Source organism: Sorex fumeus, unplaced genomic scaffold (genome assembly GCF_029834395.1).
Source record: "Sorex fumeus unplaced genomic scaffold, SorFum_2.1 ptg000037l, whole genome shotgun sequence".
NCBI classification, from domain to species: Eukaryota; Metazoa; Chordata; class Mammalia; order Eulipotyphla; family Soricidae; genus Sorex; species Sorex fumeus.
In genome coordinates this window covers 32,838,014-32,848,107 of record NW_026606094.1, presented here as the reverse complement: position 1 = coordinate 32,848,107, position 10,094 = coordinate 32,838,014, and the positions used below count along the sequence as shown (strand labels likewise).

General features: G+C 39.5%; 1 pseudogene; it reads left to right on the top strand.

The window, feature by feature from the left end:
• Positions 1-4,744: 4,744 nt before the first annotated feature.
• LOC130027702 (transcription factor BTF3-like) lies at positions 4,745-5,437 on the top strand (annotated as a pseudogene).
• The last annotated feature ends 4,657 nt before the right edge of the window (positions 5,438-10,094 follow it).

The following is a 10,094-nucleotide window of genomic DNA, read 5'->3' as shown; positions in this document are numbered from 1 at the left end:
CCTTAATACCAACCCTTTATCAGATGGGTATTGGATGAATATCCTTTCCCATTCTATAGACTGTCTTTGTATCCTGGTCACTGTACATTTTGAGGTGCAGAAGCTTCTCAGTTTAAGGTAGTCCCATTTGTTTGTCTCTGTTTCCACTTGCTTGGCTAATGGTGTGTTACCTTTAAAGATACCTCTAGCTTCAATAAATATTGCATTTCTAACTTAAATGTGTTAGGGCACGGATCGTGATCTCCCTTTAACGACAAAGAAACTCCAGAGACTGCAAACAGCAAGCAAGGTTTATTGTAAGACTGGCTAGCCAGGGTCAAGCCGCCTACACAGACACGCAGGTCAGTTAGGTGAGGCAAGACCCCGAACTTCTTCAAAGGGGATCTTATATAGGCCTTCACTGGCCGTTACAGCAAAGCCCGCGCATTTCATAGCCAATAGATTTGTAACAACATATGCTTTCTTAACCAATCCATGTAGAAGTACATCACTCCTTAGCCTATAGATTCAAAGACCAGCATTTACGTACATAGGCATTGTGACTAGTGGGCATCAGGTAACTTGGACATTTGGTTATCACCTTGCTTCCTCTGATTCTCAGCCCTGCATTCCGGAGGTGGATAAGGGAAGAGTTCTTAAGGGAGGTAACAGATAAGGAGGACAGGAAAGGGAGAGTTACTAATTTATAGAGTTTTAACTCTGGAATCTCCCTCAGGGTCCCTAGGGACCTAACAAATGTTGAGAGGAGCATAAAGTAAGCACGAGGTGCTAATACTGACTCTATATTACTTAACTAGAATTTCATAATATTTTAAAAGAAAGTAAGCATAAATAGAGGATATTTATAATTAAAGTATCATCTTTTAAGTGTTTATTTTTTAACTGAATCACCATGAGATACACAGTTACAAAACTGTCACAATTAAGATTCAGTCACAAAGTGTTACATCACCTGTCCCTCCACCAGTGTGCATTTGCCACCACCAATTTTAGTATTTATTTTTAACAACAGTTTAGGTAAGATGTTTATAATAGTTTTATTTATGGTTTTCATATACAAAGAAATTGCACTTAAACATCCCCAAAATGCCTAATGTAATGCATCAATGTTGTATATTACTTTTAGCCTGTATCTTCATCCTTTGGCCCCATCTCCTACTGCTGATAAATTTAGTGCTGTAATCACAACTAGTCCAATGTGTGGCAAATATTTAGTGTGTATGGGAGGATTGACCTTGGGCCACATCCGGTAGTACTTGAGGCTTACTCCTAGCTCTGTGTTCATGGATTACAACCGGCAGTGTTCAAGTACCATAGACAACACTGGGATTCAAACCAAGGTTGGTTGTATGCAAGGCAACAAAGAGCCTTAACTCCTGCACTATCATTATTCAGGTGCCAAATATTTAGAATAATCTTGTTTCCTAGGGCTGGTGGGACTTTTCAAAGTTTTTCTAATTCTCTCCTGAGTTTCTCTCATCTACAGTTCCACCTACAGATTCTCCTCTTGGCACAGACAGGTGGGTATCTTCTAGAAAGTAGTCTGAAAATATTTTGGTAGCCCAGAGAAAGAACTTTGTATACTTCAGGTTTGCTACTTGGGTTCGACTACCTCTGTATGTAAGCATCTCTATGGGCCAGGAACTAAGAAAACTGATTCTACAACTGGCATTTTACCCTAAAGTACCTGGTCCACTTCTAGTTTAGAAGAATACATATCCTTCACTCCCCAAAATCAGTGCACGGTCTGACCATAATTCTTCAGTAACTGTCTGACCCTAAATTGAAAGCAGTGCTTTACTCTATTTGTGGTAGTTGTTCTTGAACTATAGTGATCACATATGAATTCCCTGATATTTTGGTTAAAGTACAACATCCTCCTAGGTTTTATGAGGTAAGCTAACAATCACTCCTTTAAAAAATTAACACTGCTTCATTACATTATATATAATTTAGGTGTGCACTGTAGCACTGCCGTCCCATTGTTCATTGATTTGCTTGAGCCGGCACCAGTAACATCTCTATTTAGATTTGTTGTTACTGTTTTTGGCATATCAAAAATGCCACAGGTGTAAAACATTAAAAATCAACATAGGTATATTTTTTGAAATGGTGCTTTAGGTTGTAATGGCAGTTGTAGAAAATTACTGAGGCATTAATTCAAATTAATTGGTTGTACTGGATTAAATTTCATAATAACAAGGAAAAGATGATTGATTAAGCTAAATTGAAATAATAGACTCCACCACTATAGTACATATGTATTTATTTTTATACCCAGAATGAAAAACAATTAATGTTTTTCTATCTTGAAGATGAACACAGAGAAATATCTTTTGGTAATAAGCTTGCTTTATGTGTTATAAATACATAAAAATTATAATTTCTACATAAATCTGGACAAGAATGTTCCTTCAGGGACTGGAACAATAGTACAGCAGGTAGGGCATTGGCTTTGCATACAGTCGACCTCGGTTTAATCCCTGGCATCCCATATGGTCCCCTGAGTACTGCCAGGAGTAGCTTCTGAGTTCAGAACCAGGAGTAACCACTGAGCATTGACGGGTGTAACTCAAAAAGCAAAAAAAAAAAAAAAAATAGAATGTTCAATCAGTAGGCTAATTCAGAACCTAAAGGATGATCAAAATATGTGACCAAGATGATAGCCAATGACACAATAAGCATATGGTTATAAAGTAAACAGATATATGATTAGTGTTACAAGAGTGACTGACTAAAATGAAGCCAGAATGTGGTATGATAGCAATTCATGATATTATCAAATTCTTTAACATTTATGATAGTTATACTGGTCACTCAGTTATATAATCTATCAAAACTAATGCTTGTAGGGACCAGAAAGAGTATAAGAGATAAGACAGTTGCCTGGTATTAACCTGTGTCAGCCATAATCCTGCTTTGTATCCCTTGTGGCGCATATGGTCCCTGAGTACTACTAGGGGTCATTTCTGAGCACAGAGTCAGGAAGAGTCTCCAAGCTCTGCTTGGTATGGCTTACTTCCCTACTTTCCCCCTAACAAACCAAACATTATTTTTGCTTTTGTTGGAAAAACACATACTTGAAATTTGGTATAGACCCATCACAGTGCTTATTTTTTAATTTATTCAAATGATAAAACCATTTTTGTCAGTTTAGTTCCTAGAAATAAAACACAGAACTGTCTAAACCATTTTCTAGAATTATGAATTTTTTATACAAAGAATAAATGAATGTACAGCTAAGATTTATTGGAAATTACTTAAACGCACTATACATTTAATATGTAGCATTCGTTTTATGTTTGTGAATATAACATTTTTGAGTTATTTCTCAGGTATTTACATGGAAATATAGTCAATAATTGGATACCAAAGTCCAGAACACACAAGATTCAAAAGTCTATGGTTGATATATATATTTGGGGGATCCAGAGAGAGAGGAGCAGGAGAATCAGAGGAGAATGAAGAGGAGATTAGAATAAACTGTAATTGATACTGACTAGCCTGGCCCTTGTTCCTTCCTTTGCCTGTCCATCACTATTGACATCCCTGGAGTGGGAGAATCGAAGACCACTGAACACGGGCAGAGAGAGAGATAGAGCACTGCTGCCCTTTAGTAAATACAGAAGGGAACTGAAGACCTCTCCTTCAGCTCAGGTTGAACACTTGATCCATCCTGGTGTGTGATCTGGGTTTGTGTTCTCAAGTCTTGGCCAATGATTGATGCTAATACTTTAAACTTCATATCCTGGGGCCAGAGTGATAGCACAATAGGTAGGTACTTGCCTCACACATGGCCAACCTGAACCAAGATTTGATCCCCAGCATCACATCTGGTACCCTGAGCACCGCCAGAAGTGAGTGCAGAGTGCAGAGGAGTAAGCCCTGAGCAACATTGGATGTGCCCCCCAAATAAGAACTAATAAATAAATAAACTTCATATCCCTGTCTTAACTCAGTCCACACTGCCGTAATGAAATACCATTGGCTTGGGGGTGGGAGTCGATGGTAGATACTCTCCTTGCTGTGTTGGCTTTAGTGCCATCCCTAGCAACACACACACTCACACACACACACACAAACACACACATACACACGTGGACAAGAACGGGTAGCTTCTAAGCAATTTTAACTGTATTTCCAGAAGTCCAGCGATAGCACAACGGGTAGGGCGTTTGTCTTGCACATGGCCGACCCTGGTTCAATTCCTCTGTCCCTGGTGGAGAGCCCAGCAAGCTACCGAGAGTATCCTGCCCACATATCAGAGCCTGGCAAGCTCCCATGATGTATTCGATATGCCAAAAACAGTAACAAGTCTCACAATGGAGATGTTACGGGTGCCCTCTTGAGCAAATTGATGAACAATGGGAGGACAGTACTACAGTGCATGGTTAATATTTGAAGCTATGCGATTGAGTGAGCTAAGCTGATAAACAATTAAAGACGACTTAAATTTCAAGAACTGACTACTGTATCCAGATACTAAACAGAAGAGGAAAAGAGCAGGTCTCCTAATTTTATAAAATAAGAAAGTAAGAGAAAACCACATTTGTGGCTTATATCAGAAGCAAGGTAAATAAGGATTTTCAAGTAATTCGCAAAAAAATTCTATTTAATCAAATACGATGGCAAAGGGATTAGCATAAAGTTATTTATGAAAAAAATTGGGTAAAATTATAGAAGGTGGAAGCTAATTAAAACAGTTTTAGAGACCTGGCATCTTGCATCCCCATGTGTGAGCTGGTCCACCGAGACCCCCAGAGTGCCAACCCTTATTCCCCTGCTCGGCCCCATTTCTGCTCCAACAAGATGAAAGAAATGATGAACCAAGATAAGCTCGCCAAACTGCAAGCCCAAGTGCACATTGGTGGGAAAGGAACTGTTTGCAGAAAGACAAAGGTGGTTCATAGAACAACTAAAGCAAATGATAAAAAACTTCAGTTCTCCTTAATGAAGTTAGGCGTAAACACTATCTCTGTTATTGAAGAGGTGAATATGTTCATAAACCAAGACACAGTGATCCGCTTTAATAACCCTAAAGTTCAAGCATCCCTGTCAGCAAACACGTTCACCATTACAGGCCATGCTGAGACAGAGCAGCTGACAGAAATGCTTCCCAGCATCTTAAACCAGCTTGGTGCAGAGTCTGACCTGCTTAAAGAGACTGACTGAAGCTCTGCCTAAACAATCTGTGGATGAAAAAGCACCACTTGCTACTGGAGAGGATGATGATGATGAAGTTCCAGATATCATGGAGAATTTTGATGAGGCTTCTAAGAATGAAGCAAACTGAATTGAGTCAACTTCTGAAGAAGATAAAACTTGAAGAAGTTATTGGGAGCTGCTATTTTATATTATGACTCCTTTTTAAAATTTTGTTCAAGGATCTAATAAGATTTAGATCTACTATTTTTAAGCTCAAGCCCCTTGGACACTGCAGCTCTTTTCATTTTCATTCATCAAGCTTTGTTTTGCTTATATACAAGTCATTCTTTGCAGCTAATTAAGCTGAAGAAGCCTGGAAATAAAGTTTGAAACAGAAGTTAATAAAATTCTTTGCCTAATAAAACAAAAAAAGTTTTAGAAAATAACAGCTGGAGAAAATAACAGTGGAGCTATTTTTTATAGATAACTTGGAGGATGCTGATATGAAAGTGAACACACGCACACACAAAGTCTCCTATTGATTCCTATTGCCAAGCCCTTACCATTCAATGTTTCCATTTCTAATAATACTTGGCACTCACCAAGGTTGTATGGAGAAATACTGTACTCTTTTGTTTTTTTTTTCTGTGACTTTGTTTTAATCATCTTACTTCTTGTGATTACATAATTTACAAATTTGTGTTAATGATATATCTCCTCTACTAAAGAGATAGAAAAAGCATCATTATCACTTCCACGTATAAGGTTAGTTTTCTAAATGTGTATTTCTGATTAGCTGCTTAAAAAAACAATCCTGAACTAAATCATGGTCTGACTTTAGTAAGGAATAAACAAATTTTGCCACTCTTATCTCACCAGACTAAATTTTAAAAGCATCTGACCTTAAGTGTAGGATAACACCAGCGTCAGAGGACCTGCAGCAAAGGCCTCTTGCTCCTTCATCATAAGGTCACATTAAGTATATTCCTTATACCTCTTTTACAGGTTGCGGATTGGACAACACCACGACTTTGTATTTTGAATTAACAATTCTTTACTTTTACCCTTTCCTTGTAATTCACAGGTGCCTCAGTCCCTGAAGAAGGAAGGAATCACTTTTAACAGGAACACCTTTTAATTTCTCTCTAGGATATCCATTTGTATTGGAGATTCCCTTTGTATTTTTCTCTACCCCCAGGCATGGAAACCAAACCCTGATGGTCAAAGTCTCTGATAACTTTAAAAAAGTGTTGCTGTTTTATTTCTCAAACACAAACTAAGTTGCACATTTATGACTACCCATGAACCTGCCCAGAGAATGGCTGCATACTCTGCTGAAGGACTCCTGAAAGAAGTTGTGATGCTCCTGCTCCTGTGTTCCCTGCCTGATCTAGTGATCTGAAGTTTATCGGACTCCTAATAGCTGGTCCCCTGGGACTCACTGCTGTAACCACTACAGCTGCTGTTCCAGGAACAACTCTTCAATTTTGATTCAGACAGACACTTCATTTCTTCAAAACGTGACTAAATAAATCTCATCACCCCTGGGCAGTGCAGGACAATCGGATGCTTTACAACAAGCACTTCTCTGGGTCCAAAGTCGGACTGATATCTTAGTACAACTAATAAGACTGCATTGTGATTTGGAATTGTTCCTCTATTTCAAATTTTGTGTTTTTGTAAAAAGAAAAGGGAGAGATGTAGGATAACATTGGTTTGTCCTTTCTGCCTTGCCACAGGGAGCTTAGGTTTATTGGGTTCCTCCAATCACAGTGCTCCCATTCCTCTGTGTTTATTTGTAATCTCTTTCTTTGTACTCTGTTGACTTGTAAATATTGTTTTTATCTTCTCCTTATGTCATTTGCATAGTTAATTCAGAGCAATGTCCTTTTTGTATGGACACAGGAATAGTTAATAGTTAAATAGTTAAAGCATAGTTAATGCTATGCTTTTGTAATTTGGGAGTTAATTGACCCGAGATAATTTTACCTCCTGGGCATCTGTTCTCTTGACCTAAGCCTCAGTTAGTTGCCCGTACTTCCTAGCACCCCCAAATCAGGGTCCCTGCAAAGGACTGAATGAACCCAGGGCAAGCTGTGAGCTACTCTGGCATATAAATGGGCCTGGTCAAAGTGCCATAATAGTTAACTATAAGTTAAGAGCATGGTCATGGACAAATTCTGTCATGATCCAAAAAATAACAACTAGATTCGGACCCTGCTAGGGTTAGGAATGATTAATCTGGCCTGAGCACTGTAGTCTGAGTCTGTGGCAAGATGTCCCCAGGAGAGCCACCCTACAAGCTTAATGTATCTCTTACTGTGTCCATACAAAATAACTAATATTAAGAAGTAGAATTAAAATGTTAATTAAGATGTTAGTTAAGTTATTGGACTAAAGAAAGGAGAAAAACACCATAAGTGGTATTTTGCTTGTGAGCAAAATGGTGATTTTGCTATCAGACTGGGTGTGGTGTCTACCCCCAATGCAGAGTTGGAGAGAGAGAGAGAGAGACCAGGGCAGCAAAATCGAGCAAAGAGGACAGAGGGAGAAGAATGTAGGAGAAGAATAAAGGAGAGGAGCATGGAGAGAAGAGAGACGTGACTGTGAGATGGAGGCAGAGAGATGAACGGGAAAGACAGAAGGAAACAGTAATGATGGGCAGTGTGAGACCAGAATGGGGGTCTCAGGGAGAATTGAATAAACAGCAACTGATCATCAAGCAGCCTGGTGACCCTCATCTTATACTTCATCTGCCCATGGCATCAGACGCCCCCGGTGGGGGAGCAGCCTGAGTCCACCCAAGAAGTGCAGCAAGAGGGAGAGAGTCACGTGGGGCTTTCCCGAACCTCCCGGAGTTTAAACACTTAAGATCATCTGAAAGTAGTGGGAAATGTTATGTATTCTTTATTCTATGTTATACATACATCGCATTAAAATACTTTATGTGAAAGATGGCATTTTAGATACAGGGAATTTTCAATTAAATCAGCATAATTAAAAGATATAGGGACGCTGCCAACTGCTTTTCAAGTTTTGCCTTTATCAGACTGAGAAACACCTTAGGAGACAGTGATTTCCTGAATCTTTAGATACATTAATACAGCCAGTCCTATGACACCATTACATAGGACAATGTGTCCTTGGACTTTAAGAGCCAGAAGTCAGACTCACAGACTATGCCCTCTGAGTCACGTGGGATGAAGGAGAGATTCTAAGATGGGTGATATTGAGAAGAGCAAGAAGATTTTTGTCCAGAAGTGTCCTCAATGCCATATTGTGGAGAAGGGAGGCAAGTACAACACTGGGCCCAATCTCCATTGTCTGTTGGGGTGAAAGACAGATCAAGCCCCTGAAGTCTTTTATACCTATGCCAAGAAGAACAAAGGCATCACCTGGGGAGAGGATACAGTGATGGACTATTTGGAGAATCCCAAGAAATACATCCCTGGCATCCCTGGAACAAAAATGATCTTTGTTGGCATTAAGAAGAGGCAGTCTCCTGCCCCCTCGCCTGGCTATTCCTCGCCAGAGCCCCTTGGAGGGGAGTGGGTTGAGTTTTCCTCCGCGCCCTGGCCAGGGCCCCGTCAGCCGAAGACCTCTAGGACCAGCCATCACCATGCTGAGACCACTCTACGCACACCTGAAGGTACTGGCAGAGGGACAAAGCCACGTGGGTTCCGGGGCCGAGATCTCCAAGCCTACTCGGATTGGAGTCGAGCATCCTCCACCCAGATCCTCCAAATTCCAGTGGGCGAGGGTCACACCCACCAACTGGCCCCCTGGCGCCGTGTAATCCCATCAGCGGCAAAGACTCTAAGACTATAAAAACCAGCTCCTGGAACCGTGCGGCCGCATTCGCGGCCACGCGACATCCTATTATGACTTCTCATTCCTACTTTGACAAACTGGCAGGCTACCGAATGTAGCCTGCCCACACGGCAGAGTCTGGCAAACTCCCCGTGGCGCACCCAATATGCTAAATACCAGTAACTCGAAGAAGGAATTTTTTTAGTTTATTTAAAAAAATGTATATAATTTGCAAAGATTGTAGATTAGATTCGTATTAGTAGTTAGTGATAGTCCTCTATATTATAATTAATCACAGTACACTTGATATGGATCACATTATTTTGAGAGTTGTTTTTTAATAGTGACTTCATTTATAAGTTAGGCAAATGCAACTTGGAAGGATAACATATCACACTAAAGCCATCTAACTTGGAAAGTGAATAGCCTGGATTAGAAATGGCTCTCTAAGATAGCAACAGAAGTTGAAGGCAAACTGTGAAGGAACTAAAATGAACTTGCAGGTCGTTTTTATGTTTGGAACTATTTTAATTCAGAGGTCATTTAGGTGCATTGCCTCATTTAATCAAAGAGATTATTCTGGGATTTTACTTTCTGTGTGTGTATGTGTGTGTGTGTGTGTGTGTGTGTGTGTGTGTGTGTGTGTTGAGTATAGGACATAGGGTCCTATACATATAAGGCAAGCACTCCACCACTGATCTGGCCTTACTAGTCTGGGATTTTCAATATTTACAGAGTAGGTAACAGAACTATACTTTTAGAACCTTAATAAGTAAAAAAGACCAACAATATATGCAGAAATTATAAAAGAAACTGAAAATCATGTTAACAGCTCCACAGATTAGTTTTCAAGTGCCAAGGAAGAACTCAACATAAAACATATAGCTTAATAGCATAATTTTATAACTTTCAGGAGTTTTCACAAATGAACTATCTTATTTGGTCCACATAAAAAAAAACCTGGAATGTTCCAATTTTATTTTCTCTATTTTAGTAGAGCATGAGAAAATGAATTTGTTCAAAACTGTAGAACTGGGATAAACCCAGGTACCTTGATAAAAAGTCTAGCACTGTTTTTACTCTATAAAGTAGCAAGTCATAACTGAGAAATGGATGTCTACCAAGTAACTGCATGATTT